The sequence below is a fragment of the Erinaceus europaeus genome, chromosome 17 (genome assembly GCF_950295315.1).
Source record: "Erinaceus europaeus chromosome 17, mEriEur2.1, whole genome shotgun sequence".
NCBI lineage: Eukaryota > Metazoa > Chordata > Mammalia > Eulipotyphla > Erinaceidae > Erinaceus > Erinaceus europaeus.
In genome coordinates this window covers 35991545-36000662 of record NC_080178.1, presented here as the reverse complement: position 1 = coordinate 36000662, position 9118 = coordinate 35991545, and the positions used below count along the sequence as shown (strand labels likewise).

At 39.5% G+C, this 9118-nt stretch overlaps 1 non-coding gene across 1 annotated transcript; it reads right to left on the bottom strand.

Moving 5' to 3' along the window:
- Positions 1-6527: 6527 nt before the first annotated feature.
- Positions 6528-6634, bottom strand: LOC132534114 (U6 spliceosomal RNA). Its single transcript, XR_009545793.1, has one exon. It is a non-coding gene; the product is annotated as a U6 spliceosomal RNA (small nuclear RNA).
- Positions 6635-9118: the final 2484 nt, after the last annotated feature.

Genomic DNA, 9118 nt, shown 5'->3' with positions numbered 1-9118 from the left:
CATGGTCCCAGGGAAAGAAAGCCACACCTCCTCTCATCTAGAGATCCAAACCCCTACCTCTCCACACCTGCCTCATCTATTTTCTAAGGGAGTGGACCACCTTTCATGACTATGCTGATGGAAGTCGCTGCAGGTTTAAGAGCTTGATGATAGGTTTTCAATGGGCTGTTTGAAGAAAATCATCAAGGGCTCTGGAGGTCTCTTTTGCATAAGTAGGATAATGAAGTTCCATTATGAAGATATTTTGTAAATATCTCTTGTGATTAATAGGGCAGTTAATATTATGCATGTACATGCTATTTAAAGCAAACAAAAGAATAATATATATATAACCTCAACAGTGCATGAAAATCTTCTAAAATGTGCAAGAATCTATACCACTCATGTCTACATAATAATACTGTTAGAAAGCCACCTTCTTATTCTGATCTGCAGACATGAATGGTATGATATTATAAGGTTACATATTTTTGTGTTTTATTAGTGATTTAATATTCATTTACAAAATTACAAGATAACAGGGATATAACTCTATCCCATTCCCACCACTAGAGTCCTGGATCCTCAATCCCTCCATTGTAAACTGCAGCAGTTCTTCTAAGGTTGCAGATATGGAACAACTATTATTTCTGCAACCTACAACCATCTGTCTATATTTGTGTATATTAGGGTTGTTTATTTTTTTGTCTCATCTTCTCTTTCTTTCCATGTCACATATATACCTGTTACTGTATTCAAATATCCTTCCTTTTATCCTCTTCTTCTCTCTCTGGTTCCTGATGGAGTTGGAGTTCAGAACCCTCTGGTTATCTTCCCCTATAACTTCTTCTCTACTGGGAGTATGGATCAAAATTGTTTTGGGAATGCCAAAGGAAGGAGTTCCGGCTTCTGTAATTACTTCTCTGCTGGACGTGTGCATTGGTAGGTTGATCCATACCCACAACCTGTTTCTATCTTTCCTTAGTGGGGTAGGACTTGAAGCGATGAGGTTCCAAGACACACTGGTGAGGTCGTCTGCCCAAGGAAGTCAGGATGGAATCATGATAACATCTGCAACTTGGTGGGTGAATTCTATTAAGGTATATAGTTTGGGTTATTTGTTTTTTTGGGGGGAGATCTGATCTGATCCCTGTTACTCCATGGCCACGCCTCCTGGAAGTCCAATGTTTTTATATTTTGTTCTTCCAACTTAAAAAAATTGTTTAATACTGGCTTTGTCTTCTTCCAATTTCCTATTATACCACACAGGTAATCATTTAAAGCCCTTCATTTATTCAGAGTCCATCTGCTTTTCCAGTTGCAGTATAATGGTGTTGATAATGGAAGCCATCTTAGCTCTCACACCACTAAGCACCAGGATAGGTACACAGTAGGGATGTAATAGCTACTTGTTGGTAGTCTTCCTGTGAAACTATTTGCATAATGATGGGTCTCCTTCCCAGACTAGGAGGGCAATAATGACTCTTTCCTTCAGTGTTGGATCTCTGCCACTTATTTTAGGACCTGCATCACAGTAGACAATCAGAATATATTTCTTAAAGAACAGCAACAACAAAAACGAATACATACATAGACTATATCACAGACACTCATATTTTTCCTTGAATGGCTTAAGGTTCATTTTACTATCTCCATTTACACTATAGAGACAAATAATTATCCAGTAAAATTTGTTTCATACAAGTACTAAAAGCATAGCCTCATCTGTTCCTTGATTCACAGGACAAGAATACTGTTACAGGGATGAATGTACAAAATTTCCCTGAAGATTTAGTGCTGGTGAAGACAATAAGCTGTTTTTCCAAAACAAATAATTCCCAACAGCAGTGCTTACTTCAATTATTTTATTTAAAATTTTACAGAAGAAAGCCAGAGTTGCAATTAAAGGTTCATGTTGGATTATTTGGTCCAAGGTATTGAATTAAAATATCTCCAATAAGGTTTTCAGATTGATATTTTAAGTAACTTGGGGTGAACTGCCTCAGAAATGTTGTAAAGAACAAATAATACTGGAGGAAACCACAATAATAACAACAGTAGTTTTCTCTGTGTGGTAGATTACAAATGATTTTTATTATCTTTAACTTGTCTGGTGTTTTTCACATTTCTAAAATTAATATACATATTTCTAGAATAATCATAAAATATTATTTTTCTGCCTTCTATCCTCAAACTGCTCCTTTTCCTCTTTTTCTTAGTTCAGTAAATAGAACAATCACCCACACTCTACTAAATCTAAAATCTGAAATCATTTTCCTCTCCTGATTGTGTTTCTTTCACAGCCAGTGGGGAACTATGCACTGAATTGATTATTGCTACTGAGTCAGGTCTGGCAAACTTAATGAAATGTCATAGTCTGAATGACTTACACAACAGATGTTTATTTCTCATAATTCCAGATGCTAGGATTCTAAGATAAAGGTGTGAGTGGATTTGGTTAGCAGGGACAACTCACTTCTGGATGTGCAAGCTATTGGCTCCTCACTATGTCTTCTCTGGTCTTTCTCTTCTTATGAAAGCACTAATCCCATCCCATGATAAGGTTTCCACAATCATGACCTCATCTAAACCTAATTATCACCAAAAGGCCCCAATTTCCTCATACCATCACATAATGGATCAGGGATTTCAGCATATACATTTGGGAGGGAGACAGATTCAATATAAATTATCCCCAAACTTATTGCCTAAAATATCTATGGTTAAGGCTCTTGATTATTTAGGATGACTGAGATTCACTGGATTTTTTTTTCCTTTTAATCAAATTTATTAAGTTTGAAGGATTTTTAAAATTGCATTAAAACTACATCACTTTTTTTTGTCTTCAAACTTTTTAAAATTTTTACTTATAAAATGGTAACACTGACAAGACTATAGGATAAGAGGCGTGCATTTCCACACAATTTCCACCACCAGAACTCCGTATCCCTTCCACTCCCCTGATAGCTTTAACCCTCTGGGAGTATAGACCCATTATGGGGTACAGAAGGTGGAAAGTCTGGCTTCTGTAACTGCTTCCCCACTGAACATGGGTATTGACAGGTTGACCCATACTCCCAGCCTCTCTCTCTTTCCCTAGTGTGGCAGAGCTCTGGGGAAGCAAGGCTCCAGGACACATTGGTGGATCATCTGCCCTGGGAAGTCCAGTTGGCATCCTGTTAGCATATGGAACCTGGTGGCTGAAAAAGAGTTAAGGTAGAAAGCAGAACAAACCAGATCACAACAAATCGATGGGGTTTACAGTCAACAATATTTATACACCTTTCCCATATTTGGGAGCTACTCTCTTCCCTAATCCAGCTTTCTGGTCCTTTTTCCAGCCATGGTACCTTCTCCCCAGACAATAACTTGGATCCACCTGCATATCAGATTTCAGGCTCAGGAAAAAAAACTAGTATAGCCACAGGCCCTTTGGAATATAACTAAAATATGATTACTAGCTATCTACAAAATGGAGATACCCACCCCCAACTCTTCATCTGCACTACTCCAGCTTTAGGTTCATGATTAGTCAGCAATTTGTTTGGATTTCTATGTTAACTTTCTTTTTAGCCACCAGGTTCCAGATGCTACCATGAAACCAACCAGACTTCCCTGGACAGACAACCCCACCAATGTGTCCTGGAGCTCCACTTCCCCCAGAGACCCACCCTACTAGGGAAAGAGAGAGGCAGGCTGGGAGTATGGATCAACCTGTCAATGCCCGTGTTCAGTGGGGAAGCAGTTATAGAAGCCAGACCTTCCATCTTCTGCGTCCCACAATGACCTTGGGTCCATACTCCCAGAGGGATAAAGAATAGGAAAGCTATCAAGGGAGGGGATGAGATACGGAGGTCTGGTGGTAGAAACTGTGTGGAGTTGTACTTGTCTTAGCCTATGGTTTAGTCAGTGTTTCTTTCTTTCTTTCTTTTTTTTTTTTATTTAAGAAAGGGTTAATTAACAAAACCATAAGGTAGGAGGGGTACAACTCCACACAATTCCCACCAACCAATCTCCATGTCCTACCCCCTCCCCTGATAGCTTTCCCATTCTCTATCCCTCTGAGAGCATGGACCCAGGGTCATTGTGGGTTGCAGAAGGTAGAAGGTCTGGCTTCTGTAATTGCTTCCCCGCTGAACATGGGCGTTGACGGGTCGGTCCATACTCCCAGTCTGCCTCTCTCTTTCCCTAGTAGGGTGTGTCTCTGGGGAAGCTGAGCTCCAGGACACATTGGTGGGGTCTTCAATCCAGGGAAGCCTGGCCAGCATCCTGGTGGCATCTGGAACCTGGTGATTGAAAAGAGAGTTAACATACGAAGCCAATTTGTTGAGCAATCATGGACCCAAAGCTTGGAATAGTGGAGAGGAAGTGTTAGGGAGGTACTCACTGCAAACTCTAGTGTTCTTCTGCTTTCAGGTATATATTTTGCAGTAGTTTATGGATATGTGTGAACATAAGCTCTCTCTCACAGAAACTGGTGTATATCTAGGTTTTGGGGCTTTGTTAGAAAGTGAACCACCTGAGATGGAATTAGAGTGTACTATAAAAGGAAAGGTCTCACCCGAGTAATGAAGCTGAAGGGTTGTCATTCCACACGTGAAGTCTCTGGATACATTCTGAGGTGAAGCATGTTGAGGTAGCAATCGTTGCTTTGGTTAGGTTGTGATCGGCAGATGCAATGTTATTTGGTTTGGATTGGGAGATGCATACGGGAAAGTGGGCCCTATCCAAGGGTTCCAGGACTGGGGGAAGTAGGGGCTCTATAGTGGAGATGTGAGGTTCATGCTGTCTTAGGGTTCAAAAAGACAATCGATAGTTAATGTTATCATCACATTATTTGGTAATTGGGTTAACTTTGAAAAGTCCTTTTGTTATAGTTTGCTGTACAGTACCCAGTATCTTGTATATAGCTGTGCTATTGGATGCTTCTAATCTACTTGGTCTAGGCTTTTGAGAAAGTCCGCATATCAAATACACAGCCTATATATTAAAAAGATTCAGTTTGTGTTTTGAGAAACTTTGAGACATACAATTGATTTTCCCCCTCTCATATTAATTAACTAGTGATTTATATGTCTACATTTTGCTAGGAGTGTACATAAACATCATTCCCACCACCAAAAGACTGTGACCCATCCCTCCCACCCACTCCCACCCCCCACTGGCTCAGGAAGATGCATGTCTACCCCTCACCACAGGGTTTTTACTTTGGTGCCCTACTTACAATTTGATCAGGTCCTGCTTTTAGTTTCCCTTTCAGATCTTCTTACTCAACTTCTGTTGATGAGTGGGATCATCCCATACTCATCTTTATCTTTCTGACTTAGTTCACAACATAATTCCTTCTAGCTCTGTCCAAGATGGGTCAGAGAAGGTGGATCTCCTCTGTAGTGAATGTTTTGTTCATATCCTCTGCCCATTTTTGGATGGGGTCATTTGCTTTTTTGGTGCTAAGTTTGCTGAGCTCTTTATATATTTTGGTGATTAGTTTCTTGTCTGATGTATGGCATGTGAAGATCTTCTCCCATTCTGTGAGGGGTCTCTCTGTTTGTTTAATAGTTTCTTTGGATGTACAGAAGCTTTTCAATTTGATGTAGTCCCATTGGTTTGTTTCTGCTTTAGTCTTCCTTGCAATTGGGTTTGATCCATCAAAGATGTCCTTGAGGTGTAGGTGGGAAAGTGTTTTACCATAGTTTTCCTCTAAGTATTTGATTGTTTCTGGTCTGACATCTAAGTCTTTGATCCATTTGGAGTTGATTTTTGTTTCTGGTGACATAAAGTGGTTCAATTTCATTCTTCTGCATGTTACAACCCAGTTTTCCCAGCACCATTTATTGAAGAGTGCCTCCTTTTTCCATTTAATCCTTTGGGCCCCCTTATCAAAGATTAGATGCCCATAGGTGTTGGGATTTATTTCTGGGCTTTCAATTCTGTTCCACTGGTCTGTGTGCCTATTTTTGTTCCAGTACCATGCTGTTTTGATGATGATGGCTTTATAATATAGTTTAAGGTCTGGGAGTGTGATGCCTCCATTTCTGTTTCTTTTCCTCTAGATGGTTTTGGTAATTCTAGGTGTTTTCAGGTTCCAGATAAATGATTGTAGTGTTTGTTCTATTCTCTTAAAGAAGCTTGGTGGAACTTTGATGGGTATTGCATTAAATTTGTATATGGCTCTGGGGAGAATATTCATTTTGATGATATTTATTCTTCCAATCCATGAGCATTGGATATCTTTCCAGTTCTTGGTATCAGTTTCTATTTCCTTGAGTAGCAACTCACAGTTTTTAGCATACAAGTCTTTCACTTCTTTGGTCAACTTTATTCCTAGGTATTTGATTGATTTTGCTGAAATAGTAAATGGGAGTGATTTCTGGATGTCTTCTTCTTCAGATTTAGTGTTTGCATAAAGAAATCCCACTGATTTTTGTACATTGATTTTGTAGCCTGATACCTTGCTATATTGCCTAATAACTTCCAGTAGTTTTCTACTGGATTCTTTAGGTCTTTCTATGTATACTATCATATCATCTGCAAATAGTGAGAGCTTGAAAAATATGGAATGCTTCACGAATTTGCGTGTCATCCTTGTGCAGGGGCCATGCTAATCTTCTCTGTATCGTTCCAATTTTAGTATATGTGCTGCCGAAGCGAGCACCAGTGTTTCCTTTTTATACATAAAGTAAAATAAAGCAGAACAAATTGTTGACTAATCATGAACCTAAAGGCTGGAATATTGAGGCTGAAGATTTGGAGTCTCTGTTTTTGAAAAAGCTAGTAGATCTATTTTAGGTATATTCCAAGGGGCCCATGATCCTACTAGTTTTTGCCTGCACCTGACATCTAATATGCAGGTGACCTAAGTTTTTGTGTGGGGAGATGGTGTTATAGTTGGAAAATCAACCAGAAAGCTGGATAGGGAAGAGAGTAGCTCCCAAATATGGGAAAAGTATATAAATATTGTTAACTGTAAACCCCATTGATTTGATCATAGCACAGGAGCCTATGTAACCTCTGCATTCCTGTAGGTCTGAGCTTACATTCATAGTCACAGCTAAGAATATTCCAAGGTTGCACTAATTTCAGGACCCATCCTCAGGTGATAGGCAGAGTATGCTATCCAAACTCCCTTTGGAGAATGGAACATTCTCTACCGTGGTTGATCCACATTGAGGGCTAGGTCTGATAGGGGCCCACAGAAGGGTCCATTATGTTGTTCCTGGTGGAGATGACCACTGACAGTGGTGAGAGGGATCTCTTAAGAGGTCTAGGCCCATCATGTTTGTGTGGGTATCCCAGGACTAGGGCCCCAGGTGATGGGGTGGCCTGATAGTGACTAAAGAGTCATCAGCTGAATGGTTCTTATGTGGAGTCTCTCAGACAAATTGCTGTGGCCATGTGTCAAAAGATGCCCAAGAAAACTAATTCACTGGCTGACAACTGATGACATTTATCAGCTGGAAGTTCAGCTGGAGCTGTTGGCTAAAGTACTTGCATGTAGCTTTCTCATGAAACTTGAGATTCTTTCATAGTGGTAGCTGGATTTTTAAGTGAGTGTGAGCCAACAGCAAACATTCCAAACAACTCATGTGACAGATAAGTGACCCCACACTAGGTACATGTAAATAGACACAGAATTTTATGTGGTTTCTATCTAGTGGCAAGAATTATTTCTAAGGCAGCATTGTGAACTTTCCTTGGGAGGGTTATTATACCTGGACGTTTGTCTTTCTATGGTAACAGTCACTGATGATGATCAAATATTATATGATAATTTTATCAAAAGGCTAGCATTTTTTCAAAGGTAATTCTGAAAAAAATAGTACAATTTACCTTGAATATTAACAGGTGTAACAGTTATGTGCACACTCATAAGGATAAAGGCAAAACCATATTATTTGGTATGAGAACATATTGAATACTTAATCCTGGTTTGGTCATTTTAAAATAGTTTCTAGAAATAAAGTTCAAAGGAAAGTAAAAAGAGGATTAAATTGTACTCTTTCACAGGTATTATTTAATTATTTCAAAAAGGGGGCCAGGTGGTGGCACACCTGGTTGAGCTTTCATATTACAAGGTATGAAGACCTGAGTTTGAGCACCGACCCCCACCCTCTCAGAGCGAAGAATTCTTGAGTGGTGAAGCAGGTCTACAGGTGTATCTCTGTCTCTCTCACTCTCTATCTCCCCTTTCCCTATCAATTTCTCTGACATATCAAATACAATAAACAAAAAATTAAATAATTATTTCAAAAAGATTTCCATTTTTAAGAGACTACTTTAAAAAAATCAGCAACCAGTGAGACAGTTCAACTGGCAGAGCATCAGATTTGCATGCTTGAGGTTCTCAGTCCAACTAGTGCCATCCAATGTGCTAGAGTGGTGTTCTGACTTCTCTCTCCCATTTTCTCTGTCTCATGTGATACTCTCTCACATGTAACTAATAAAATATACTTTTTAAAAAGAGACAAAACATTTTCCCTTAAAAATGAAAAGAATATGTTTAACTGAAAGCAGGATAATGAACTATAGTAGTCACATAAATACTGTGTTTCTCTAAAAGGCTTTCTTTTTTCATTCCTTAACTCTTTTTTTTTCCTTTTTCCATTCTCTATTCCATATCTCTGTCCCCTCTAGTCTCTTACTTTTTTAAAGGAAAAAAAAAATAAGGAGCTTGAGCTTGTCTTAAAACATAAAGACAATAAGATTAAAATATTATGATTAAAATTGCTTTCATACAGATGGTCTGTATGAAACTCTTCCTGAAATAAGGAGTGTGGACTCCACTACAGTAGCTATTGTCAGACTTCTCACCAGAAGGACAGAATAAATTCAACAATAAGATTGAATAGATCTGCATCACTAGAGAAGAGGCAGAGCTGCAGAGAAGAGAAAACATGAGCTTAAAAGTCTGATAACCTGGGGGTCGGGCGGTGGCGCAGTGGGTTAAGCGCATGTGGCGCAAAGCGCAGGGACCGGCTTAAGGATCCCGGTTCGAGCCCCTGGCTCCCCACCTGCAGGGGAGTCACTTCACAGGCGGTGAAGCAGGTCTGCAGGTGTCTTTCTCTCCCCTTCTCTGTCTTCCCCTTCTCTCTCCATTTCTCTCTGTCCTATCCAACAACGAATTGCGTCAACAAGGGCA